The sequence below is a fragment of the Elephas maximus genome, chromosome 1, assembly GCF_024166365.1.
Source record: "Elephas maximus indicus isolate mEleMax1 chromosome 1, mEleMax1 primary haplotype, whole genome shotgun sequence".
Lineage (NCBI taxonomy): Eukaryota > Metazoa > Chordata > Mammalia > Proboscidea > Elephantidae > Elephas > Elephas maximus.
This window is the reverse complement of record NC_064819.1, coordinates 46,885,680-46,912,838: the sequence shown is the minus strand read 5'-3', so window position 1 is coordinate 46,912,838 and position 27,159 is coordinate 46,885,680. Positions and strand designations below refer to the sequence as shown.

The 27,159-nt window shown below is 43.2% G+C and overlaps 1 protein-coding gene across 4 annotated transcripts in view; it reads left to right on the top strand.

The window, feature by feature from the left end:
* The window catches only part of LYRM4 (LYR motif containing 4), a 174,069-nt gene that overhangs the window by 135,009 nt on the left and 11,901 nt on the right, over positions 1-27,159 (top strand). For 2 of the 4 annotated variants that reach the window (XR_007517157.1, XR_007517158.1), the window contains exon 3: positions 23,303-23,439. The exons of 1 other annotated variant lie outside the window; for it this stretch is intronic. The gene's annotated coding sequence lies outside the window, so the exon portion shown is untranslated. Of the gene's footprint in view, positions 1-23,302; positions 23,493-27,159 lie in introns of all 4 variants that reach the window. One more of the 4 variants, XR_007517156.1, reaches the window with a different exon arrangement.

The following is a 27,159-nucleotide window of genomic DNA, read 5'->3' as shown; positions in this document are numbered from 1 at the left end:
TTCATGAAAAGCTGGATGGAAAATATCCAAAATTTCCCACATGGAAACCCAGGGCAGGGGAAGGGCAAGGGAGTGCCGACAGAGAGTTGCCTAAGGCACAGTCTTCAAGAGATGCCTGCACAGAGACCCAGGGCAAGGGCCACAATGTGAGGTGACAGGCTTCTTTTAAGCAAAGGCCTTCAGAACACTGATATGAAGAGGCAGGGTTGCTGAAGCATACTGGGCCCTTCAAATATGGGCATGGCTATACCCCAAAGAAATGTCAGTTAACATTATCACCTAATACAAAGGCTAAGTCAACAGGGAAACATTCACATTTCAAATTTCATACTTTTCCACCTTAAAAGGGAAAAATGAAAAAGCCGATGGCCTTTCATTTTAAACATTAACTATGGAAGGCACTGTGGAATGGTAGAAGTGAAAACTGGGGAATCCGATAAAGACTATAAACAGCCACAACAATGGACTTGAGCATACCAGATTGTGAAGAAGGCACAGGACCAGGCAAAGTTTCCTTCTGTTATACATGGGTAACCATGAGTCAGAGCCAGCTCGACAGCAACTAACAACAAAGACTGTAAGTCCAAGGACCTTATGTATTAGTTTTCCATTGCTGCACAACAAATCACCTCTAAAACAGTGGTAAAACAACACTCATCATATATTATCACTCACGGCTTCGGGGGGTCAGTGAGGATGGCTTGTCTCTGCTCCTCGATGAGTGAGACGAAAGCTGGGGGCTGGAACATCTCAAGGCTCATTCACTTACGAGCCTGGCGGTTGATGCTGGCTGCCAGCCAGAAGCCTGGCTGGGCTTGTCAGCCAGAACGTGCACACTTGGCCTTTCCACATAGCCTGGGCTTCCTCACAACATGGTGATTGGATGCCAAGGGTTCCAAGAGAGAAAGCCAGGCAGAAACCATGTTGCCTTTTATGACCTAGCCTCAGAAGTCATGTAGCATCACTTCCACTCTATCGTATTGGTCAAGGCCATTACAGAGCTTGGCCTAGGTTCAAAGAGAGGGAGCAAAGACTTCTCTTGGTGAAGGGGTGTCAAGTCACATGGTAAGGCAATTACGAGGGATGGCATGGCTGTCTTTGGAAAATGTCACCCTCCGCACCCCCTTTCACTCATTTCTCTATAACCCATCCTCACATACACATATATATACAGGGTGCAGCACATCTGGGTCCTCAGTGATCACTGGGTGGGTTTGTGATGGATACGTGGGTGGGCAAGTGCATGGGCTTTGTTCTGGTTCTCTCCAACTTGCAGTGTGACCTGGTCTTAGCTTCTCTGCATCTCAGTTTCCCCTTCTGAAAAACAAAAGGACAAAGGTCTAAATCGATGATTATCAACCTGTTTTTAATCCCTGAGTTACAAACCTCAATGGGATCGGGGTCCACTGCAACAGGAATTCTGATTGGGGTGATGGTGGAAGTTTGGACTGGCCCCCTCGAAAATCCCAGCTCCCCTCTCCTCCCCTACCTCAGAAATTCCTGAGTTAGGTGACATTGAAAGTCCCTCTCGCCCTGACCTCAACCCTAAACACGTTCCCTGGCCTCTTGCTGTGTTTCAGCTTCCTCCTCTCTAAAACGAAGGACTCACTGTATAACCTAATGTAATTATAGTCATAAACGTAGAGGTTCTTGGTGTAATGTCTGTGGAGAGCAACAACGTTTGAATACTGGTAGGACCCATATTGTAAATGTAAGTTGACAAGCACTTTAATTAATTTAGGAGGTGGAAAGTGGCCGAAACAAAGGTGTGCTACTAAATTATAGTGTAGGAAAAATGAAAGGGCGTACATTTTGAGTTAAATTTGTGTTCCATTTTTTTAACTTTTTTGAGCTCTCAAATTGTGTTTAATCTTAGTATTCATTTTGACACAACGAAGTTCCTTTCTCAATCCTTACTAACACGCGTTTGCTTCTGTGGATATATGACTCTGCAGAAGAAATCCTGTGTAACAAGTTCCTGCCTGGGCTGTTCGAGATGTTTTCCTTTCCAAGAAGCATAGAGTGGCTTTTGTGGTAGGGACTTGGGGAATCATCAAACCCTCCATTTTACAAATAAAAACACTGAGGCGCAGAGAGGCCAAGTGGTCTGCCCAAGGTCACGGGGCAAATTGGTAGCAAATCAGGCTAAAATCTTATTACCTAGGGTAATGTCGAGTGCCTGGGTGGTGCAGATGGTTAACAAGCCCAGCCACTAACTGAAAGGTTGGAGGCTCAAGTCCACCCAGAGGTGCCTCAGAAGAAAGGCCTGGCAATCTGATTCCAAAAAATCAGCCATTGAAAACCCTGTGGAGCACAGTTTTACTCTGACATGTATGGTGTCACCATGAGTCTGAGTCCACTCAAAAACAACTGGTTTTTTAGGGTAGTGCACTATACTATCTGTGTGATGTCATCTTTTTAATAGGAAATACATAAATAGGAAGACCCTGCCTCACACCACACCCCATCAAAACAGTTGTGAACTCAGCTACTAACCAAAAGATTGACAGTTTGAGTGCATCCAGAGGGTGCCTCAGAAGAAAAGCCTCACAATTCGCTTCTGAAAAATCACAGCCATTGAAAACCCTATGGAGTGCAGTTCTACTCTAAAACACATGGTGTCGACATGAGACTGAATCTACTCAATTGAAACTGATTAGGACTTGGGGGAGAGAGGTAAGGGGTTGAAGTGGGGTGGTGGCTAAAGGGGCACAGGATTTCTTTTTGGGGTAATGAAAATGTTCTAAAATTAATCATGGTAATGGACGAACAACTCTGTGAATATAGTAAATGCCATTGAATTGCACACCTTAAGTGGGCGAATTATGTGGTTTGTGAGTTTCAGCTCAATAGAGCTGTTAGATAAAAGAAGAGAGACCAGGAAGAAACCAGAGATTTTTTTCTGTGCGGAGCCTCCTACAACAAGAATTTGAGAATGTCTAGCCAGTCTTCCTGCAGGCTTTGGTACTGGGGCCATGTAGTGTGTCTTAGCAGAGGCTGCGGTTAGAACCATGGGACTTCCACTTTCCCAGGAACCAACAACTGAGACTGTTAAAGTGCAAATAACCTAATTAATAGCAACCATTCGCTGATTGCTGCGAGCCAGGCACTGTCCTGAGATGTTATAAACGCTAATTCATATAAGATTGGCATTATTCATTTTGTAGGTGAAGAAACAGAAGCTCCAAGGTTAAGTAATACACCCTAGGTTTCAGAGCAAGTCATCATCCGAGCTGAAATTTAAACCAGACAAAGTCCAGACTCTTAACGAGTAGATAGCTACTTACCCCTCCTCCACCCCATCCCACTCTTCTACAAGGCAGCAGGAATCTGTGGGCAAGTTAACAGAAGAATATTAACTTGGTTTAGAAAGAACTGGGTTTGTTTCAAATTCTAGAGCTGGAAACCTTTTTTGAGTGGGTTCAGCAGGAAAACTTAAAAGAAATTTCTTGTCTTCGAAGGGCCTGAGGCGTCCAGAGTGAGCCCCATCTATTACCAAAAAAACCACACCTGGGGTGTATCTGTGCTTTTCACCCAGGCCTGGGGAGCGGTAGATAGCAAGGGTGAGGGGGCATGGGTACAGATGAAGCTTCTTAAATAAATAAGCATTTGGTTACATTTTCCCCTATTTGTTTTCAATGGCTGGGATTTATGATTTAACTTTTTACTATGGAAAAACTCATTCGACCCTGTAAAAAAAATACACAGAATAGTAGAGTGAGCCCATGTGCCCATCACCCACCTTTAACAATGACTTACTTATAGCCAGTGGTATTTTATCTATATTCACACCCCCTGCTTCCTGTATTATTTTGTGAAATTTTTTCATTTCATGAAAAACTGTTAGTGCATACCTGAACAGGTAAAGATTCTTTTTAAAAACGTAACTACAATACCATTATCATACCTAAAAATTAACAATCCCTTAATATCAAAAAAATTTTTTTTTTTAATATCATCAAGTATTTAAATTTTGAATTGTCCCACAAATATAATGAGTGTGTGTGTGTGTTTGAATTAGGATCCAAATAAGGTTCTAGATACGTCTCTTTAGTTTCTTTTAGTCTATAGCTTCCACCAGTATCCTTTTTTTCCCCCTTCACACTCTTGCTTCCTGAAGAAGTCAGATCTTTTGTCCTTCAAGTTCCTGTGGCCTGGATCTTACTAACATCATTCTTGTAGTGTCACTTGTGTGAAAATCGGTAGTTGCATCTAGAGGAGTGTTTGGAAACCTTGGCTAGACACTGGACTCTCCTGGAGAGCTTTTGAAGCTCCTGCCTGTAAACTACACCTCAGGCCAATGAAATCATAATCTCTTAAGTGAATATTAGTGAATATTCTAAAAGTCTCCAAGGGGTGCCAGTGTACAGCCAAGGTTTAGAATCCTTCAGGAGGCTGGACTCCACTAGGACTCGTTTGCATCAAGCCTCCTCCTTCGTAGGTGGGAGTGTGTGGGGTGCAGTCTATTTAAGTATGTGTGGGTTTGCTCACTTCCTCTAGGGAATAGCCACATCTTGCCGGTGCCTATCAGATGGGAGATGCTCTCAGAATCCACTGCCAGGCAGCCATGCAAAATGTCCTCTTCTTTTTTTAGAAAATGAAATTTTGGAAAACCTAAGAAAAAGATCAGTCATCTTGTACTGAGGGGACTCTCGGTACCAAATTCTGTTTTAGTCATCTAGTGCTGCTGTAACAGAAATACCACAAGTGGATGGCTTGAACAAAGAGAAATTTATTTTCTCACAATCTAGGAGGCTAGAAGTCCAAATTCAGGGCGTCAGCTCCAGGGGAAGGCTTTCTCTCTCTGTTGGCTCTGGAGGAAGGTCCTTCTCATCAATCTCCCCCTGGCCTAGGAGGTTCTCTGTGCAGAAACCTCTGTTCCCAGTGCTTCTTTTTTGGTGGTACGGGACCTCCAACTCTCTGCTTGCTTCCCTTTCATCTCTTGTAGGATAAAAGGTGGGCAGACCACGCCCCAGGGAAACTCCCTTTGCATTAGATCAGGTTTGTAACCTTAGTAAGGGTGTTACAATCCCATCCTAATCCCCTTTAACATAAAATTACAATCGCAAAATCGAGGACAACCACACAATACTGGGAATCATGGCCCAGCCAAATTGTTACACACATTTTTGGAGGAACATAATTCAATCCATGACATTGAAAATGTCATGGTTTCTAGCTGTCCTCCTGAGGTGTAAACAGTGCCACTGAGCTGCAGAGCCATGTAACATGGCCTCTTGGCCAGTGTCGCCGTTGGCTGTGGGCCTGCCAGAGGTATTTGCGGAGTTACAAATAGATTAAACGTAGATGGGAAATTCTAGTTCGCCTTTGTGTCAACCAACTTCCTTTTCTAGCAAAATCTATGCTGCTCCCCCTGGAGCATTACAAAGATAGATCCTACTTATGTGATCCAAGAGATGGGTGGCTTGTAATTTTCTTTTGTTGGTGTTACTCAGGTAATATCCTGTCATGGATTGAATTGTGTCCCCCAAAAAATATCTGTCAACTTGGCTAGGTCATGATTCCCAGTATTGTATGATTGTCTACCATTTTGTCATCTGATATGATTTCCCCATGTGTTGTAAATCCTGTTACTATGCTGTAATGAGATGGATTAGTGGCAGTTATATTGATGAAATCTACAAGATTAGATAGTGTCTTAAACCAGTCTGTTTTGAGATATAAATGAGAGAAGCGAGCAGAGAGACAGGAGGACCGCATACCACAAAGAAAGCAGTGCCAGGAGCAGAGCGCGTCCTTTGGACCTGAGGTTTCTGCTCTGAGATGCTCCCATACCAAGGCAAGACTGATGACGAGGACCTTCCTCCAGAGCCAACAGAGACAGAAAGCCTTCCCCTGGACCCGGCGCCCTGAATTCGGACTTCTAGCCTACTGGACTGTGAGAGAATAAACTTCTCTTTGTTAAAGCAATCCACTTGTGGTATTTCTGTTCTAGCAGCACTAGATGACCAAGACATATCCCAAACCCCTATTTCTGGAAAGGACCAATGCTGAAACAGGCGTCTTGAAGCAGAACTACAAGTTAACCTTTGGAAATCAAATCTCTGTCTTTTACTTTCACATCTTCAGTGAAACGTGGGGTTACAATCTAAAATGTTAACTAGGAAAACTAAAAGACACTTTTTCAAAACAAAGATCCTTACAGACTGGACCAATAAGCAACACAGTGATAGATGGAAAATTTTTGAAGCTGTCAAAGATTTCATTTTGCTTGGATCCACAATCAATGCCCATGGAAGCAGCGGTCAGAAAATCAACCAGTGTCTTGCATTGGATAAATCTGCAAAAGGTTAACCCTTTCAAGGCTCAATTAATTTTTTTTTTTAATTGAAGAAAAAGGAGAAGGTATCCCTTCCGTGCAGATTCTGTAAAGATTGCGCAGAAATGTATGTGGTCAAAGCTAAGCAGTTCCATTTACAGCGTTTCTTTTTTTTTAATGTAGATACAACATGATGTGATTGTAGCTTTTTAAACTGTGAAACCCCTAAGAGGTTGTACCTTCTATTGAAATAAAATATATAAATATATATTGAAATAATATATATAAATTATAAATTCCTTCTCATAGCAACCCCTATGTACAACAGAAAGAAACACTGCCTGGACTTGCACCATCCACACAATCATTGTTGTGCTTGAGCCCATTGTTATAGCCGCTATGTCAGTCCATCTCCTTGAGGCTCTTCCTCTTTTTCCCTGACCCTCTACTTTACCAAGCATGATGTCCTTCTTCCCTCCTGATACCATGTCCAAATTATATGAGACAAGTCTCTCCATCCTTGTTTCTAGCCACCCTTTGAAATCTTCTGGTCAGTTTTTTTACTTTATCATTTCTTCCATTCAATTTAGCTGCTCTACGTTCAGGAGCAATTTTCAGAGCCTCTTCTAACATCCATTTTGGTCTGTTCTTTCTTTCTTGTCTTTTTAATGACTTTTTGCTTTCTTCGTGTATGACGTCCTTGATGTCATTCCACAACTAGTCTGGTCTTCAGTCATTAGTGTTCAATGCATTAAATCTGTTCTTAAGAAGGAAACCCCAGTGGCATAGCGGTTAAGAGCTATGACTGCTTAACCAAAAGATCAGCAGTTCGAATCCACCAGGCACTGCTTGAAAACTCTACAGGGCAGTTTTACTCTGTCCTGTGGGGTCACTAGGAGTTGGAATGAAATAGACGGCAATGGGTTTAGTTTTGTTTTTTATACTCAAGGTCGTATTTTGTCTGTTGTGGACTTGCTGTAACTCCTTTCAGTTTCAGCTTGAACTTGAATATGAGCAGTTTATGGTCTGTTCTGCAGTTGGCCCCTGGCCTTGTTCTGACTGATGATACCGAGTTTCTCCATCGTCTTCTCAGATGTAGTCAATTTGGTTCCTGTGCGTTCCAGCTGGTGAGATCCATGTATATAGTCACTGTTTATGTTGTAGAAAAAAGGTATTTGCAATGAAGAAGTCATTGATCTTGGAAAAATTCTATCATGCGATCTCTGGCATCATTTCTGTCACCAAGGCCATATTTTCCCACTACCAGTCCTTCTTTGTTTCCAGCTTTCACATTCCAGTCAGCAGTAATTACCAATGCATCTTGATTGCATGTTTAATCAATTTCAGGCTACAGAAGTTGGTAAAAACCTTCAGTTTCCTCATCTTTGGCATTAGTGTTTGGTGCATACATTTGAATAATAGTCATATTAACTGGTCTTTCTTTTAAGCATATGGATATTGTCCTATCACTGACAGCATTCTTGTTTAGGATAGATCTTGAAATGTTCTTTTTGACAATGAATGCAATGTCATTCCCCTTCAATCTACCATTCCTGGTGTAGTAGATCATATGATAGTCAGGTTTAGAATGACCAGTACCAGTCCATTGCAGCTCACTAATGCTTAGGATATCGATCTGTGTGCATTCCATTTCACCTTTGATGACTTCCAATTTTCCTAGATTCATACTTCCTACGTTCCATGTTTCAATTATTAATGGATGTTTGGAGCTGTTTCTTCTCGTTTTGATTCATGCCACCTGAGCAAATGAAGGTCTCAAAAGCTTTACACCATTCACATTGTTAAGGTTTACTTTACTTTGGGGAAGCAGCTCTTCCCCAGTTGGATTTTAGGTGTCTTCCAACCTGAGGGGCTCATCTTTTGGCACTATACCAGACATTGTTCCACTGCTGTTCATAAAGTTTTCACTGGCCAATTTTTTCTGAAGTAGACTGCCAGGTCCTTCTTCCTAGTCTTAGTCTAGAAGCCCAGCTAAAACTTGTCCACCATGGGTGACCCTGCTGGTGTTTGCAATACTGGTGGCATAGCTTCTAACATCACACCAAGATGTAAGCCATCACAGAATGACAAAGTGAGAGAAGCGTGGGGATGGAATGCAAAAAATGCCTCTTCCCTTCACTGTGGGGATGTCCTGGAAGCCACAGGGAGTTGGGTACATCATGGAAACTTGCTTGGAGTTAAACAAGTTTGAATTCAGGGTCCACTGATACACCTTACTATCAGTTGAGGATCTATGACTCTTTGAAGATAAAGGTATAAATTAGGAATAAAGTTATGAGGCCAAAGTGTGCAACGATTCCCTCTCATTTATGGTTTATAAACTGCTTATCTTTTTTAACTCAATAATATATGTTCCCGGTTATAAAATATTTTTCTACAACATCCATTTTTAATGATTACATAGTACGGATCTGCCTTTTGGGCAGCTCTATGGCACCTAACTTAAAAATCTAATTAAAAAAAGTAAATTGTGGAGGGGGCCAAGATGGCTGACTAGGTGGAAGCTACCTCGGATCCCTCTTGCAACAAAGACTCAGAAAAACAAGCGAATCGATCATATACATGACAATCTACAAACCCTGGCCATCAAACACAGATCTAAAGAGTTGACCTGAGTAACAGAGACTGAGAACAAATAGCCACGGGGAAGCAGCGACTGTTTTCGGAGCCTGGAGCCAGCGTCCTAGTCAGGAAACCTTGGCGCCGGGCTTTGGACTGGGCGCAGGGGTGCTGAGCATGGCATCCTGAGATGGCGCAAACACAGGACGCAGCTCTAGCCCCCAGAAGTGACCTCGGGGGAAGCACAGCCACTGCACGCAGGCAGCGCAGCAACGCGGCTGACAGGAGGAGAAGTCACCGGGAGGCAGCAGCTGGTTTTGGAGCCTGGAGTGCGGCGTCCCAGCCAGGGAACCTTGGTGCTGGGCTTTGGACTGGGAGCAGAGGAACTAACCATGGCTTCTGAGACAGCGCAAGCACAGGAGGCTGACCCTCGGGGGACAATCTCTACCCAATCAGCGCACCAGTTGACGTGCCCCTCGGGAATCTCAGATAAAACAGTCATCCCATTCTGGGGTGCTACGCTCTCCTATTTATCTGAACCCTCCCCTCCCCTTCCCAGGCGGCTTCATTAACATTGGAATTTCCTGAGCCAGAGAGTGAACTGCTCTGCGGTTTTTCATTCTTTTTTGGTCTTTTCCTAACCCATTCTCCTGGCCTGAGAGAAGTGGCTACAAAAAACCTAGGGACCAAAAATCCTTCCCTAACTGGACTAAAAATACAGAACCAGCTCCAGCCAAACATATGTGATCTGCAATCTTGGGCTTTCATCCCTACAGGGAACAAGGTGGCTATTATAATGAAAAGGCAATTCTGATAGGGATCTGACTGTAATTGTCTTAGCACATTACTGGAAAGACAAGTTTCCCAGGTCTGATATCTCTGCATATTCAGCAGAGCCCTCAGTGACCCACAACAGGGAACTAAAGGCTGAAGCTCCCCCCAGACCACCTAGCCTCCTGCCTTAGGGGTCTAAGGAGGATGACACCTACCAATCTGTATTGGTACTTGGATTGGAGGCCTAAGGTACAGCTGCAGAGCCCACCCACCAAAGTGCTTTAGGAATAGGGACACATCTACCTCACTGGCACTTGGGGGAAGCCTGTCAGCATCCTGCCCCCCCCGCCCCGCCCCCGGAGTGTGAACCCTTGCTGCTACTAGAATCTGGTGCACACAACTGTCACCACTACCTGTCTAGGTGGATAGGTGACAGTCTGCACCACACACTTGATGACCCAAAATCAGATTCTACTCAAGAATAGTGAATGGACTCTTAGGCTTATATAACTGGTAACAGCCCAAACGAGCTGGTAATAGGACATAAGTGATTCAAGGGCTACAGCAATCAAGACAGCACAATCTAGTAGCCCATCTATGTATATTGAAGGAAATCAAAACAAGATAAGACTCAGTGAGCAAATATAGAATAAATCACTACAATATCTTAGAGATGGCTCGGAGACAGCAGTCGATATCAAACCACATAAAGAAGCAGACCATGACTGCTTCTACAGCTCCCCGAACTAGAGAATCAAGATCTTTCCCAAATGAAGATACAATCCTGTAATTGCCAGATGCAGAATCTAAAACACTAATTTACAGAATGCTTCAAGACATCAGGGATGACCTCAGAAATGAAATAAGGCAATCTACAGAAAAAGCTAAGGAACACACTGATAAAGCAGTTCACGAACTCAAAAAGATTATTCAAGACCATAGTGGAAAAATTAATAAGCTGCAAGAATCCATAGAGAGACAGCATTCAGAAATCCAAAAGATTAACAGTAAAATTACAGAATTAGAAAACTCAGTAGGAAGTCAGAGAAGCAGACTCGAGCAATTGGAATGCAGGGTGGGGGATCTGGAGGACAAGGGAATTGACACCAATTTAGCTGAAAAAAAAAAACAGATAAAAGAATTTAAAAAAATGAAGAAACCCTAAGAATCATGTGGGACTCTATCAAGACTAATAACTTGTATGTGATTGGAGTCCCAGAACAGGGAGGGATAACAGAAAATACAGAGAGAATAGTTGAAGATCTGTTGGCAGAAAACTTCCCTGGCATCAAGAAAGATGAAAGGATATCTATCCAAGATGCTTATCGAACCCCATATAAGATTGATCCAAAAAGAAAATCACCAAGGCATATTATCATCAAACTTGCCAAAACCGAAGATAAAGAGAAAATTTTAAAAGCAGCCAGGGATAAAAGAAAGGTCTCCTACAAAGGAGAATCAATAAGAATAAGTTCAGACTACTCAGCAGAAACCATGCAGTCAAGAAGGCAATGGGATGACATATACAGAGTACTGAAGGAGAAAAACTGCCAGCCAAGGATCATATGGCCAGGAAAATTCTCTCTCAAACAATAAGGCGAAATTAAAACTTCTAGAGATAAACACAAGCTTAGAGAATTTGCAAAAACCAAACCAAGGCCACAAGAAATACTAAAGGAAATTGTCTGGTCAGAAAACCAATAATATCAGATACCAACACAACACAAGATCACAGAACAGAGCATCCTGATATCAACTCAAATAGGGAAATCACAAAAACAAATTAAGATTAATTTTAAATAGAAAAAAATGCTCAAAACAGGGAAACATTGAAGTCAATATGTAAAAGATCACAATAATCAAAAAGAGGGACTAAATACAGGAGGCATAGAACTGCCATATGGAGAGGGATACAAGGCGATATAGGACCATACAAGTTAGGTTTTTACTTAGAAAAACAGGGGTAAATATTAAGGTAACCACAAAGAGGTATAACAACCCCATAATTCAAAATAAAAACCAAGAAAAACATAACGACTCAGCAAACATAAAGTCAACTACTATGAAAAGGAGGAACACACAATTTACAAAGAAAAACGTCTCAGCACAAAAAAGTGGAAAAATGAAATTGTCAACAACACACACAAAAAGGCATCAAAATGACAGCACTAAACACATACTTATCTATAATTACGCTGAATGTAAATGGACTAAATGCACCAATAAAGAGACAGAGAGTCTTAGACTGGATAAAGAAACACGATCCGTCTATATGCTGCCTACAAGAGACACACCTCAGGCTTAGAGAAACAAACAAACTAAAACTCAAAGGATGGAAAAAAATATATCAAGCAAACAACAAGCAAAAAAGAGCAGGAGTAGCAATATTAATTTCTGACAAAATAGACTTTAAAGTTAAATCTACCACAAAGGATAAAGAAGGACACTACATAATGATTAAAGGGACAATAGACCAGGAAGATAAAACCATATCAAATACTTATGCACCCAATGACAGGGCTGCAAGATACATAAAACAAACTAACAGAACTGAAAAGTGAGATAGACACCTCCACAATTACAGTAGGAGACTTCAACACACCACTTTCGGAAAAGGACAGGACTTTCAATAAGAAGCTCAATAGAGACACAGAAGACCTAATTGCTACAATCAACCAACTTGACCTCATAGACATATACAGACCACTCCACCCACCAGCTGCAAAGTATACTTTTTTTTCTAGCGCACATGGAACATTCTCTAGCATAGACCACATATTAGGTCACAAAACAAACCTTTGCAGAATCCAAAACATCGAAATATTACAAAGCATGTTCTCAGACCACAAGGCCATAAAAGTGGAAATCAATAACAGAAAAATCAGGGAAAAGAGATCAAATACTTGGAAACTGAACAATACCCTGCTGAAAAAAGACTGGGTTATAGAAGACATTAAGGAGGGAATGAAGAAATTCATAGAACGCAATGAGAATGAAAACACTTCCTATCAAAACCTCTGGGACACAGCAAAAGCAGTGCTCCGAGGTCAGTTTATATCGATAAATGCACACATACATAAAGAAGAAAGAGCCAAAATCAGAGAACTGTGCCTACAACTTGAACAAATAGAAAGTGAGCAACAAAAGAATCCATCAGGCACCAGAAGAAAACAAATAATACAAATTAGAGCTGAACGAAATGAATTAGAGAACAGAAAAACAATCGAAAGAATTAACAAAGCCAAAAGCTGGTTCTTTGAAAAAATTAACAAAATTGATAAACCATTGGCCAGACAGAGTAAAGAAATACAGGAAAGGAAACGAATAACCTGAATAAGAAACGAGATGGGCCACATCACAATAGACCCAACTGAAATTAAAAGAATCATATCAGATTATTCCGAAAAATTGTACTCTAACAAATTTGCAAACCTAGAAGAAATGGATGAATTCCTAGAAAAACACTACCTACCTAAACTAACAAAATCAGAAGTAGAACAACTAAATAGACCCATAACAAAAAAAGAGATTGAAACGGTAATCAAAAAACTCCCAACAAAAAAAGCCCTGGCCCGGACAGCTTCACTGCAGAGTTCTACCAAACTTTCAGAGAGGAGTTAACACCACTACTACTAAAGGTATTTCAAAGCATAGAAAATGGCGGAATACTACCTAACTCATTCTATGAAGCCACCATATCCCTGATACCAAAACCAAGTAAAGACACCACAAAAAAAGAAAATTACAGACCTATATCCCTCATGAACATAGATGCAAAAATCCTCAACAAAATTCTAGCCAGTAGAATTCAAAATCAAAAAAATAATCCACCATGACCAAGTGGGATTTATACCAGGTATGCAAGGCTGGTTTAACGTTAGAAAAACCATTAATGTAATCCACCATATAAATAAAACAAAAGACAAAAACCACATGATCTTATCAATTGATGCAGAAAAGGCATTTGACAAAGGCCAACACCCATTCATGATAAAAACTCTCAGCAAAATAGGAATAGAAGGAAAATTCCTCAACATAATAAAGGGCATCTATACAAAGCCAACAGCCAACATCACTCTAAATGGAGAGAGCCTGAAAGCATTTCCCTTGAGAACGGGAACCAGACAAGGATGCCCTTTATCACCGCTCTTATTCAGCATTGTGCTAGAGGTCCTAGCCAGAGCAATTAGGCTAGACAAAGAAATAAAGGGCATCCGGATTGGCAAGGAGGAAGTAAATTTATCTCTATTTGCAGATGACATGATCTTATACACAGAAAACCCAAGGAATCCTCTGAAAAACTACTGAAACTAATAGAAGAGTTTGACAGAGTCTCAGGTGATAAGATAAATATACAAAAATCACTTGGATTCCTCTACATCAACAAAAAGAACATCGAAGAGGAAATCACCAAATCAATACCATTCACAGTAGCCCCCAAGAAGATAAAATACTTAGGAATAAACCTTACCAAAGATGTAAAAGACCTATACAAAGAAAACTACAAAGTACTAGTGCAAGAAACTAAAAAGGACCTACTTAAGTGGAAAAACATACCTTGCTCATGGATAGGAAGACTTAACATAGTAAAAATGCCTATTCTACCAAAAGCCATCTACACATACAATGCACTTCCGATCGAAATTCCAATGACATTTTTTAATGTGATGGAGAAACAAATCACCTACTTCATATGGAAGGGAAAGAAGCCCCGGATAAGTAAAAAAAAAAAAAAAAAAAATTTTTTTTTTTTTTAAAGCATTATTGAAAAAGAAGAAGAAAGTAGGAGACCTCACTCTACCTGATTTTAGAACATATTATACAGCCACAGTAGTCAAAACAGCCTGGTACTGGTACAACAACAGGCACATAGACCAATGGAACAGAATTGAGAACCCAGATATAAATCCATCCACATATGAGCAGCTGCTATTTGACAAAGGCCCAGTGTCAGTTAATTGGGGAAAAGATAATCTTGTTAACAAACGGTGCTGGCATAACTGGATATCCATTTGCAAAAAAGTGAAACAGGACCCATACCTCACACCATGCACAAAAACTAACTCCAAGTGGATCAAAGACCTAAACATAAAGACTCAAACGATAAAGATGATGGAAGAAATAATAGGGACAACGTTAGGAGCCCTAATACAAGGCATAAACAGAATACAAAACATTACCAAAAATGCCGAAGAGAAACCAGATAACTGGTAGCTCCTAAAAATCAAACACCTATGCTCATCCAAAGACTTCACCAAAAGAGTAAAAAGACCACCTACAGATTGGGAAAGAATTTTCAGCTATGACTTCTCTGACCAGCGCCTGATCTCTAAAATCTATATGATTCTGTTAAAACTCAACCACAAAAAGACAAACAACCCAATCAAAAAGTGGGCAAAGGATATAAACACGCACTTCACTAAAGAAGATACTCAGGCAGCCAACAGATACATGAGAAAATGCTCTCGATCATTAGCCATTAGAGAAATGCAAATTAAAACTACACTGAGATTCCATCTCACTCCAACAAGGCTGGCATTAATCCAAAAAACACAAAATAATAAATGTTGGAGAGGCTGTGGAGAGATTGGAACTCTTATACACTGCTGGTGGGAATGTAAAATGGTACAACCACTTTGGAAATCTATCTGGCATTTTCTTAAAAAGTTAGAAATAGAACTACCACACAACCCAGAAATCCCACTCCTCGGAATATACCCTAGAGAAATAAGAGCCTTTACACGAACAGATATATGCACACCCATGTTTATTGCAGCTCTGTTTACAATAGCAAAAAGCTGGAAGCAACCAAGATGTCCATCAACGGATGAATGGTTAAATAAATTATGGTATATTCACACAGTGGAATACTTCGCATCGATAAAGCACAGTGACGAATCTGTGAAACATTTCATAACATGGAGGAACCTGGAAGGCATTATGCTGAGTGAAATTAGAGGCAAAAGGACAAATATTGTATAAGACCACTATTATAAGATCTTGAGAAATAGTATAAACTGAGAAGAACACATACTTTTGTGGTTACGAGGGGGGGAAGGAGGGAGGGTGGGAGAGGGTTATTTACTGATTAGTTAGTAGATAAGAACTACTTTAGGTGAAGGGAAGGACAATACTCAATATACAGAAGGTCAGAAAACAAAGAAGTTTCCGGGATAAACTGAACGCTTCAAAGGTCAGCGGAGCAAGAGCGGGAGTTTGGGGACTATGGCTTAAGGGGACTTCTAAGTCAATTGGCAAAATAATTCTATTATGAAAACATTCTGCATCCCACTTGAAGTGTGGCATCTGGGGTCTTAAATGCTAACAAGCAGCCATCTAAGATGCATCAATTGGTCTCAACCCACCTGGAGCAAAGGAGAATGAAGAACACCAAGGTCACACGATAACTATGAGCCCAAGAGACGGAAAGGGCCACATGAACCAGACTTACATCATCCTGAGACCAGAAGAACTAGATGGTGCCCAGGCACAACTGATGACTGCCCTGACAGGGAACACAACAGAGAACCTCTGAGGGAGCAGGAGAACAGTGGGATGCAGACCCCAAATTCTTATAAAAAGACCAGACTTAATGGTCTGACTGAGACTAGAGGAATCCCGGCGGTCATGATCCCCAAACCTTCTGCTGGCCCAGGACAGGAACCATTACCGAAGACAACTCATCAGACAAGGAAGGGACTGGACAATGGGTTGGAGAGAGATGCTGACGAAGAGTGAGCTACTTGTGTCAGGAGGACATTTGAGGCTGTGTTGGCATCTCTTGTCTGGAGGGGAGATAGGAGGGTAGAGAGGGTTAGAAACTGGCAAAATCCTCACGAAAGGAGAGACTGAAAGGAGGGAGCGGGCTGACTCATTAGGGGGAGAGTAAGTGGGAGTATGGAGTAAGGTATATATAAGCTTATTGTGACACACTGACTTGATTTGTAAACTTTCGCTTAAAGCACAATAAAAGTTATTAAAAAAAAAAAGTAAATTACCAAAATTAACCTAAAAAGTGGAAAACTTAATTAGTTACCATAGAAGATATTAAAATATCTACTAGTTTGAACTTCATTAGATTTTTCTTTTGGCCGAGTCCTTGGTCGATTTTTGTAAATGTTTATTGTTTGTAAAAATTTCATGGGCAAGTTTTTAAAAATGTTCTTGAGATACATGTGTGAGTATTTAGTTGTTCATTGTTTTATTCAAATTTCCTATGTCATTACCTTTTTTTGTATACTAGGTCTGTCCTGTTTTGAAAGAAGAATATAAAATTTCTCTGCTGTAGCTTTGTTTTTCTCATGTTCTCCTTAGATTTTAATCAGGTTGTTTAAAAAGAAAAAACCCATTGACGTGGAGTCGATTCTGATTCATAGCAACCCTATAGGACAGAGTAGAACTGACCCATAGTGTTTCTAAGAAGCACCTGGTGGATCTGAACTGCCGACCTTTTGGTCAGCAGCCGTAGCTCTTAACCACTACACCACCAGTGTTCCCTTTAACAGGTTAGGCTTTATATATTTAGCTACAGTCTTATTTAGTGCATACAGATTTATGAGTGATACGCCCTTCTTGTAAATGGTGCTCATTATTCAGTTTAGTGCTTTTAGACTCAGCAGTGCGTTGTCTGATGTTAATATAAATACTCGTCTGGTTTTTTCCACCTAAATTTACATGGTATATCTTCATTCATCCCTTGATGTCAATCTTTATCACTTTTTTTTTAGGTGTTTTTTGTTTTGTTTTGTAAACAGCATATAGCTGGGTTTTGTTACCTATTCCAGTGAACCCCTTTTCTGTAGTAGTGACTGATTTTTATTCCTTCCATCTTATTCTAGCATTTATTTTTGTTTGTTACTTCTTTTTTTCCTTTTTTTATTTTTGATGGCTTGCTCAAATAGCTATTCGTTTTCTTTTTCTTAGTTTGGAAATTCTATTCTACTTTTCTATTCCCTTGATAATTATGCATAGCCTGATGCTTATAATCAGAAGCATACATTCAGTTGTTTGAAAGAGGATACCTGTTTGTCCCATCAAGGCACCCTGTTCATATACATAATATATGCAGTATGTATAAACATCATAAATGAGTTCATTGCTGGCCAGTTGTCTTTTCCCTGCATCTCTCTAAGTGCCATCACTGTGTTCTGGGTTTTGTCTGCCTCTCCCAGCAGATTGCTTTTTATACGCAGCTGTTTGGTTCAGGTCTCTTCTCTCTGGCTGCTAGATTCCCTTGTATGTGTTGTTTTGTCATCTAACTGGGGCTCAGGTCTGGTTGGTAGCACGCCCTGCATGGCCGCAGTTCTGTAAGCTATAGTGAAGGGCCCCCTCCCCATGGACCAGCAGTCCAGAGGCAGCAGCTGCCAGCCTCCTGTTCCCAGGCCCTCTGGACAATCCTGTCCTCAGGAGCAGGGAAGCCAGCCTGGCTCTTCAGCCCCTGCCTGGCTCATAGCACACTCATGAGAGGCCACCATCAGCCAGATCCCCAGGGTTCACAGAAGCTCCAGCAGTGCTGGCCACAGGCCCTGCGTGACCCACCAGAAGGAAAGCTTGCATGAGCTCCTGTAACACCCCAAACCCCTGCCCAGGACCTCACTCACAGGCAGCTGCCCCACCACCACCACCTCAGCAGCTGCCTGCTTGTCTCAGGAGAGGCAGAAAGGTTGGATTTGGGAGTGGAGAGGAACCATGATGTATTCAGGCCTGCATCCTCCAAGAATCCCTGTCTCTGTACTTCTTAATAGATAGATTTCAGATTTAGTTTTTGTAATCAGAGCTTAGAACAGAATCTGTAAGAGAAGCGTATGTCAAGTGCTTAACCAATTTAGAAATCAGACCTTTTGGAGCACAGCTTGTTAGTAAATTGGGAATTGCTAAAACTATATATAACCCATTTCCATTGAGTCAATTTCAACTCATAGCGACCGTGTACAGCTGCCCAGTAGGGTTTCCATGGACCCACTGGTGGATTCTAACTGCCAACCTTTTAGTTAGCAGCTAAGTTCTTAACCACTGCACCACTGGGCTCAAAATTTATATATACATATATATAATTATAAACTATATTTTATATATTATAAAATTTTTTATATATATAATTCTACATGCTTGTCTCTAAAATGGATTTTTGTGTGTAAGCCATAGAGTCAGTCATACCAGTTAATAGTCTCTGTACATTCTTTCTGTGTGTCTTGTGAAAAGGTGAGAGACAGGCCTTCAGTTCCATGGCTACATTACAGCAGTTGACATCCTCCAGACACTCATCTGAGTGGCATACTCCATATTCCAGTGGAATTCCAAGTACCAGTTCTCCGCTACCTACCTCCCACCCCCCATTTGGCATATGCAGTCCACATACCCGACATTGGGCCTTGGTCTTGGTGAAAGTTGCAATGAGGTTAAAATTTGGGGGCTCCATCAAGGTATGCAGGGCCTTTGATGATTGCTTCCCCATTTGGAATGCCTCTATTTTAGTCAGTGTCTGTCTGTCTTGATGCTTTTAGACGGCTTTATGCTCTCTTTCACTCCTTTCCGTGTGGCGAGGAGAGTGAGGATGGGCCTGGAGCTGTATTTTTACATTTTCTACAATTTTTTTTTTTTTTTTTTACAATGAAGACATGTTAAGGCTTTTAAATTATTATTTTCAACCAAACCCTAAAGCAAGATGTGGTAGCCTAAATAATGGCCCCCAAAGATACTCATGTCCTAATCCTTTAAACCTGTGACAGTTCCCTAATATGGTAAAAGGGACTTTGCAGATGTGGATTAAATTAAGGGTCTTGAGTTGGAGAGATTATCTGATGGCCCTAAATGTAACTACAGGTGTCCTTAGAGGAGGGAGGCAGGGGGAGATTTGACTGCGGAGGAGGAGAATTTCTGGTGATGTGATGGCACGAGCAGAGATTGGAATAGTAAGCTCTGGGATGGAAGAAGGAGCCGCAAGCCAAGGAATACAGACAGAGGGCCAGTAGGAGCTGAAAAAGGCAAGGAACGAATTCTCGCCTAGAGCCCCCAGAGGGCACCAGTCCTGAGGACACCCTGACTTCAGCCCAGTGAGACCTATTTTAGACCTCTGACTGCAGAGCTCTACGAGAATGAATCTGTGGTATTTTAGTCTCCCAGGTGTGTGCTAATCTGTTATAGCAGCCACCGGAATCTCATACACAGGTGATCTGTTGGAGCAACCCCGGGTGGTTCAGGGCCACACATGAGCCCAATGCCACTGTCTCCTGTGTCCTCCAGCTGAGTGAGGAGTGGCAGGGACACAGTGTTGAGGCCACATGTCATACAAATGCAACAATCGTCAAAGACCCAGGCACGTGGCTGGGGCTTGCAGGCGGTGGCTGCTTGCAGCCTCTTGCCCCTTAGAAAGTGCTGCTTAGGTGGAGGTGACCTAAGAGAAGTCCTGGTGGAAGTAAAGCTAGGCCTCCGAAGGAGCCTGGCCTCCACACTGAGGAGCGTGGACTGCAGAAGCAAGTGGAATCTGCAGGTCCTGACTCACTATGAACATCTGCTGCAACCTGGTGCTAGCCACTGGACCTCATGCAGAGGTGGGGACCTCACTGCACAGACGTAGTGCCAGCAAGATTGACGAGCGTGGCCAGTCCTCACACAGTCACTCACAACCAAAGTCATGCAAGGGCACCAGGAAGGTGGACAAAGAAAGAATCATAAAAGAGAAAAGTAAGAGGGCCTGTTAGACAAGTCCACATCATGGCTGTGGGTTGGGAAGGAGGAGGGGGACGTAGCTCCAGATCCACTTACCTGTGACTGTCACATCTTGAAAGCAGCCCCTGACCTCTTTACATGATTTGTTTTCCCAAAAGGAAGAAGTTAAAGGTGGCTCCTTTTTATCTGCTGCGGATCAGCCGGGCGGCTGTATACCTGGCTTTCCTTGGGAGTGTGCACCACTACGATTGAGCCTGACAGCTTAATTTACCCTTAGCGATGGGTGAGCTAGAGATGCCCTTACTTGCGTCCGTGCGGCTGTGCAGGAGGCCACCCCCACCTTCACTAGTAGCAGGGAAGAGCAGCTATAGGTGACTGCTCTCAGGGTATCAGTGTCAACATGCTGCTCTCTTCACACTGGCAGGCTGTATAAAATGCTTCTGTGCAGACAGCAAGTAACTACAGTAGGATTTCCACCAGATTTTTATAATCCCAAGAGGAGTGGTGTTTGTTTTATGAGTATCAACAACTTCAAGAGACCGTTCCCCACAACATGGCCTTATTCTTTCTCACCCAAAAGTTAGTCTTCCACCAAAAAAAATTTTTTTAATTTGGTATAAATGTTAATTCCCTGGCTTTAATATAGTACTATAGTAATGTGTGCAGACATTGGTGATTCAGCAGTAGAAGTCTCACCTTCCAGGCAGGAGACCTGGGTTCGATTCCCAGCCAGTGTACCTCGTGCGCAGCCACCACCTGTCAGTCAGTGGAGGCTTGCATGTTGCTATGATGCTGAACAGATTTCAGCAGAGCTTCCAGACTAAGATTAGGAAGAAAGGCCTAGCAATCTCTTAACAAAAATCAGCCAGTGAGAACCCTCTGGATCACAACAGTCCAATCCACAACTGATAATGGCAATGACTCAGAACCAGACAGTGTTTCATTTCGTTGTGTGTAGGTAGCCATGGGAGCTGACTCAGAAGCAGCTGACAAGAAGATAGTTATGCAAGATGTTACCACTGGAGGAAGCTGGGTGAAGGGCACACAAAACTTCTTTGTGCCACTTTTTTCAATTTCCTTTAGGTATCTATTTATTTCAAGATAAAAAGTTAAACCAAAAAAGGGTGGTGTAGGCCAGTGCTGTCCACGAGAAACATAATGTGGGCCACAAATGCAAACCACATCTGGAATTTTTAACTTGCTAGTAGCCACATTAAAGAAGTAAAGGATACAGCGAAACTAATTTTAATAATAGGTTTTATTTAACCCAACATACATTAAATGTTGTCATTTCGACATGTAATCAGTATAAAAAATTAATATATTTTACCTATTTTTCTTACTAAATCTGTTTTTGCTACTAAAGTATTTTACACTTAACACCCATCTCAGTTTGAACCAGCTACATTTCAAGTGCTAAAGAGCCACATGTCCAACAGGATAATACAAGCATAGGCAGTTTGGGGGGTATAATCACAAAATCCTTTTTTTTATCCTTATTGAGATGGAACTCACATACCATATGTTTCACCCATTTACGTGGATTATGATTCAGCGGGATTTAGTACGTTCTCAGAGTGGTACAACCATCACCACAGTCCACCATGGAACATGTTCATTTCCCAGAGAAGAAACCCCCACTGGTAGTCACTCCTTCTCTCCCCCGCCCTTGGCCCCTGGTGTCCACTGATGTACTTTCTGTTCTGGGCATTTCACGTAAATGGAATCATAGACTATGTGGTCTTTCATGGTTGGCTTCTTTCACTCAGCATGTTTTCAGGGTTCTCCTGTGTACCAGAACTTCATTTCTCTTGATGGCTGGTAACATTCCATTGTGCAAATAGCCCTCATTTTGTGTATCCATTCCTCTGTTGGTGGGCATTTGCGTTGTTTCCTCCTTTTGGCTATTATGAATAGTGCTGCTATGAACATTTGTGTACTTGCTTCTGTGGGGATGTGTTCTCACTTCTCTTGGATATATATACAGGTGTGGAAGCGCTGCACAAAATCGTGTTTTGCCGGTCCATTCGGAAACATAGGTAAAGGGGTAGAAAGGATAAGAGTAGAAACGAAAGATGAGAAGAGACAAACATGAACTCGTGAATGTCATGTATTTTCTAGGGGAAATTTCTTTTCTCTGAAATAAAAAAGAAAAAAAGCACACCTGGGGAAATAAACAAGCCTCCTCCTGGCATTGGTAAAAGCGAGGGAAAAGTCCAGGCTGCTAGTTGCAGTTGCTCTAGTGGAGCAGAATCGTCACAGGCTCTCTTTAAAGTCAGCAGGGGCGGGGAGCTAGGCAGTGAGGCTACTAGGGAAGGTGTCAGTCCCCCGGAGAGGTAACACAAGCGGGGCAGGTGGAGGTGATCCTGCACCAGGCTGGCGCTTGCTCCCTGGCACCCAGTTCATCTGGAGCTTGCTCCTCAACACCCAGGTCATCTGGAGCTTACTCCCTGGTGCCCGGTCCATCTGGAACTTGCTGCCAATGCCCAGGTCATGTGCTACTTGATCCCCAATACCCAGGTCATCTGGCACTTGCTCCCCAGTGCCCAGGTCATCTGGCACTTTATCCCCAACGCCCAGGTCATCTGGCACTTGCTCCCAGGCCCCCAGGTCATCTGCCTGTGCTACTGTGTGGTCCCTTCTGTAGCGTGTCCTTTTCTGTGGACAAGGAGAAGCAGGACTTGGGCAGGAAAGCCACTTGTCCCTGGCCAGGGCTGAGCACAGTTGCCATGGGCATGTGATCTGAGGCATGGTCCTTTCCCTTTGTCAGAGACCGACTGGAAGTCGGCCAGTCTTGGATGTGATTCACTCGGCAGGTTATTTAGGGACTTGTGTTTTCATCCACCTTGTGATAGAGCAGCAACATTGTGGCGAGTCCCAAAGACCTGCTTTGTCAGTTGTGTGGTAGAGAACAGCAGAGGGAAGAACTGGTGTGCCTCCAGGAGACAGCTGCTCCATCCCGCTCTGGGCAACTCTCAGGCTTGGTGCTTTCTTCCACAGCATTGAATTGGAGGACTTCATGGACAGCTGACAGGTGGATTCCCCAGCCACCAGGGAGGTGGGCTTGGCCAGAGAGAAAGCTTCCTTGCCCTCTCCTCACCCTGGGAGAGCCGAAGACTACCAAAGAGCCTCCCCAGGTGGGCTGGCCCCCACAAAGGGAGGTCCCTGAACTTCCTGGATCCTCAAACCTGTGGGTAGTATAATGGGGTGAATGTGTTTTATGTGTGGCAAGGACATGAATTTTGGGGGGGGCCAAAGGGTGGAATGTTATGGACTGAATTGTGTCCCCTGGAAAATATGTGTTGTAAATCCTAACCTCTATGCCTGTGAATATAATCCCATTTGGGAATAGCTTGTCTTTGTTACGTTAATGAGGCAGGATTAGTATAGGGTGTACCTTGTGTCAGTCTCTTTTACGATGTAGAAAGAGATTACACAAGCAAGCTAGAGAAGCAAAGAATAGGGTAAGATAGATGCCAAGCCACATGGAGATCTCCCAGGAACCAATAAGCAGAAGCCAAAGAGACAAGGACCTTCCTCCAGAGCCGACAGAGAGAGAAAGCCTTCCCCTAGAGCCAGCGCTCTGAATTCGGACGTCTAGCCTACTAGACTGTGAGAGACTAAATTTCTCTTTGTTAAATACCACTTGTGGTATTTCTGTTATAGCAGCACTAGATATTAAGACTGGTGTATGCAGGCTTTCACTGCTAGCCTTTCCCCCTTCCCTCAACCAGAAGGACTTCCTGAAGCAAAATATGGGCCCTTCTGTTCAGCTTCTTTGCATTTCCCCTGCAGAACACTAGAAAAAAAGGATAAAATGTGAGCACAGTAAGATATGAGTCTGTCACTATTAGCTACGGATTCATTTTCAGTAATAGTATAAGCATTTCTCACAAGGCCTTACCCCATTGGTGATCTTCATAATATTAACCATCTGTCCCTGGGTGGTGCAAACAGTTTATGTGCTCAGCTGCTAACTGAAAGGTTGGAGGTTCAAGTCTACCCAGAGGTGCCTCAGAAGAAAGGCCTGGGAATCTACTTCCAAAAATTCGGCAACTGAAAACCCTGTGGAGCACAGTCCTACGCTCACACACAAAGTCACCATGAGTTGGAGCAGACTCAGCAGCAATTGTTTTTTGTAGTAGAGGCACTGACCAATCAGAACATCAGCTCTGCCCTGTCCACTAGCCCACAGGAAGCCTGTGGTCTCCAGGGGTCCCCACCACCCCCTGCCAGACGTTTCTGAGAATCCCCATAGTGTGTACCTGTATACTTGTGTGTCTTACTGATTAGAGGGCCCTGCAGAGGATGGCAGCTCTCTGAGAGGTCAGGACTCACATGTGATGGTGTGAGTCACACCAATCACAGCCCCATCCAGACCTCACTGCCCTTGTGCCCAGTGGAGTGCCTACCATCATGCTGTCACTGCCGTGTCCATGTGGCAGTCCTCTGCCCCTTTCCAGCTCAGAGGGAAGTGCCTCCCCTGGTCACAACCAGCACTTTTTTTTGGGGGGGGGGGCGGTTCCAGGAGCTTCTAATGGGCTTCTCGTGCTGGGGTGGGAAGGGGAGGCATGTGTTGGACCGGGGGACCCACTGCTCCGTAAAGGCTCTGTGCAGGCACCCTTCTTCCAGGCATTCTAGTGTAGGTGGTAGTCTTCTCAATGCCCATGTCTGCTCTTCAGCCTGACTTCTGTGCTGAGAGGAGTTCAGAGCCAGTCACCACGTGTGTTGGTCTCCGTACCCAGGTTCGATTCCCAGCCAATGTACCTCATGCGCAGCCACCACCTGTCTGTCAGTGGAGGCTTGCGTGTTGCTATGACACTGAACAGATTTCGGAAGAGCTTCCAAACTAAGATGGACAAGGAAGAAAGACCTGGCAGTCTGTTCCTGAAAACCAGCCAACAAAACCCTCATGGATCACAGGTCCAGTCTGTAAACAATCACTGGGATGGCGCAGGACCTGGTAGTGTTTGGCTTCGTCATCCGTGGCAGGGGCTCACTTGACAGCAGCTAACAACAACAAATCATTCCCTTGAGGCCTGGGAAATAAGAGCCTGTTGCTGACCCTCTGTTTTAGTGTCCCTGGATATCACCCGGTGGTTAAGTTCCACGTGAGATGCAACCTGGGAAATACTAGGCAGCTGCATAAAGGGCAGGAGTAAATCTGTGTGTGCAGACCTGGAAGGAGGCTGGGGATGCTGAGGGAAAAAGCCAGTTGTGGGAAAATATGATCGCCTCTCGGTCTGTTTGTTGTTGTTGTTTCTCACCATTTCCTACCCAAGCTGACATCAGGCTCCCCATGGGAAGCAGGGCAGCTGCTCCCTGCTGTGGCCTTCAGGTGGGCTTCGAGCCTAAAAGGTATGTGAGGACAAGCAGAAGAAAGCGTGTTTGTTGTTCCTTATCTGGTGTCACGTGTTTATCCCTGACTTCTTAACACTTTGTTGTTAGTTGCCATCGAGTCAGTTTCGACTTGTGGCGATCCCATGTGTGCAGAGTAAAACTGCTCCTAGAGTTTTCAAGGCTGTGACATTTCAGAAGCAGATCACCAGGCCTGTCTTATGAGGCATCTCTGGGTGGGTTGGAACTGCCAGCCTTTTTGCTAAAAGTCAAGCATTTAACTGTGTGTGACACCCAGGGACTCCAAATGAAATCACAGCCCAAAGGGATTCAAACCCTCAATTTTCTGATCCAAAGTGGAATACCTTATCCATGAGGCCACATGTTCTTAGCACTAAAAAGCATCAGGGTCATTGCAGGCAGTTTTCAAGAGGCCAGCACATCAGAGCATTTTACAAGCCTGATGAAGTGAAAAAGGAGCCCTGATGGTGCAGGTGATTAAGCCCTCGACTGCTAACTGAAAGGTTGGAGGTTCGAACCCACCCAATGGCTCCACAGGAGAAAGACCTGGCCATCTGCTTCTGTTCTGCTTCAGTGAAGATTACAGCCAAGAAAGCCCTATGGGACAGTTCTCTGTCACATGGAGTGGCTCTGAATTGGAATCAACATGACAGCACCCAACAGCAGCAACAACAGTGAAGTAAAACTGTCAGCGCATCTTCTGGCTCTGACTGCAGATGCACTTTTCAGTGTGAGCGTCTCTTCTTGGGAGCTATAATCTTGGCTTTGGCTGTGCCGTGTTCATTGCTCTGGAAATTGGGAATCTCTTACAGTGACAGATGTCTCAAATAGTGCTTTCCCCCAATCTGAAAGCCCACCAAAGGCCTCAGCAAGTCAAGAATTGGTAAAATCAAACAAGACATGGAGGTGACTTGGCCGTGTTCATCTAATGAAGCACAGTGCAGCTATGAGTCATCTAATGAGGAAGACAGGGCAAACCAAGCCAAAGGTGGTCCACCCTCAAGCATCAGAAATGAGTGGCCTCAAGTGGTGGATAGAATAACTCAGTATTGTCTCTTTCTCTGATGTTTTTTGCTGAGCTTACCTTCTCAATTATATCTCCTTCAAGTAAATACTAAAATCGGAACTGGTTCAAGCTGACCCTGAGAAAAGGCATTCCTAAAGGGATGGAATAGCAAAAAGCAGGCTGGTTGTTCCAGAAAGTTTGCAGAAGTGTTGCAGAGAGCAGGTAATAGCCATCCTTACAATCAAGAGTTGGCTTTTTCTGGAATCGCTGTCCCAGGAAGCATCATCCTGAGCAGTTACATCACCTTATCACTGAGACTAGAAGCACCAGCACTCAGACCCTGCTGCTGTGGCATTGGTGTCCTGAAGCCCTGAGTTCCCCCAGCGCAGGAGTGTGACCTTTGATGGGACATTATCTCTGGCGGTTTGCCTGGGTTCTCGTCACCGTCCTGTGGAAGTGCCAGGTTTTGTTCTGAAATGACATTTGGGTCCTG